Genomic DNA, 1164 nt, shown 5'->3' with positions numbered 1-1164 from the left:
TGTCATTTGGATTTTCATGTCTTTCATTTCCTCTACCATTTGTGTGAAACAAGATTTCAGCTCTTGAGTTGAGGCTATTTGAGTTTGTGCAAGCATTTTCAAAGTATTCTCAAGAAAATTACTTGACTGCATCTAATTTTGAGGAGCAATGTATGTTTTTGGCGGTTGCTGCTGCTCAGACCTCCATTGGCTCCCATTGTAAGTGTTTGAGAAAGGGTTATAAGGCTTCTTGTAATCCCCTAAAGCATTGCATTGTTCATCATTTCCTCCTCTTAACTCACCAAGAGTTGGGCACTCTTGTGGTTGATGTTCTGTCCTTCCACATATGAAGCATGGATCTCGTGTCTCTACCTTTGTAGCCATATGGATTCCTCTACCTTCTTGAGATTTGAAAGCCTCGAATTGTTGTGTCAATGATTCAATTTGGCTTTTGACGTTGTCCCCTTCCCTCAATTGTTAGATTCCAGTTGATCGTGGCTTGTCCATAGGACTCGGTCCATTCCATGTGTAGGATTTTTCAACAAGATCGTTGAGGTACTCGAAAGCTTCTTCGGGATCTTTTTGAAGGAATTCTCCATTGCACATCATTTGTACGAATTGTCTTTGTCCGGTTGTGAGACCGTCATAGAAATAGTTGATCATACGCCAGCTTTTGTATCCATGATATGGGCATTGATTTATCAAATCTCTAAACCTTTCCCAGACCTGATGGAAAGTTTCATGGTGTTTCTGAATGAAGGTATAGATTTGCCTCTTAAGGCTGCTAGTATTATGGGGCGGGAAATATTTGGCAAAGAATACTTTTGTCATTTCGTCCCATGTTCCGATAGATTTAGGCCTTAAGGAATACAACCAGCATTTTGCTTTGTCTTTGAGAGAGAAAGGAAAAAATTTCAATCTCACAATGTTGGTGACATCAGCTCAGTTGTTGAATGTAGCCACCACCTCTTCGAATTCTCGTATATGCACGTACGGACTCTCATTTTCCAACCCATGGAAGGTTGGTAAGAGGTTAATCATGCCAGGTTTGAAATCAAAATTTGGCATATTGTTGGGATACATTTTGCATGAAAGTGTGGATGTACGCGTAGGATGTAAATAATCCTATAGCGTTCTTGGTTGGACTTCATCTTGATGAGCCATCGTGGGTGGTTCAGGAAGTCT

The 1164-nt window shown here is 40.5% G+C and overlaps 1 non-coding gene across 1 annotated transcript; it reads left to right on the top strand.

The window, feature by feature from the left end:
* The first annotated feature begins 655 nt into the window (after window positions 1-655).
* LOC133833729 (small nucleolar RNA R71) lies at window positions 656-762 on the top strand. Its single transcript, XR_009893094.1, has one exon. It is a non-coding gene; the product is annotated as a small nucleolar RNA R71 (small nucleolar RNA).
* The last annotated feature ends 402 nt before the right edge of the window (window positions 763-1164 follow it).

The sequence above is a fragment of the Humulus lupulus genome, chromosome 4 (genome assembly GCF_963169125.1).
Source record: "Humulus lupulus chromosome 4, drHumLupu1.1, whole genome shotgun sequence".
Lineage (NCBI taxonomy): Eukaryota > Viridiplantae > Streptophyta > Magnoliopsida > Rosales > Cannabaceae > Humulus > Humulus lupulus.
The sequence above is the reverse complement of the archived record's forward strand: the minus strand, read 5'-3'. Positions and strand labels throughout refer to the sequence as shown.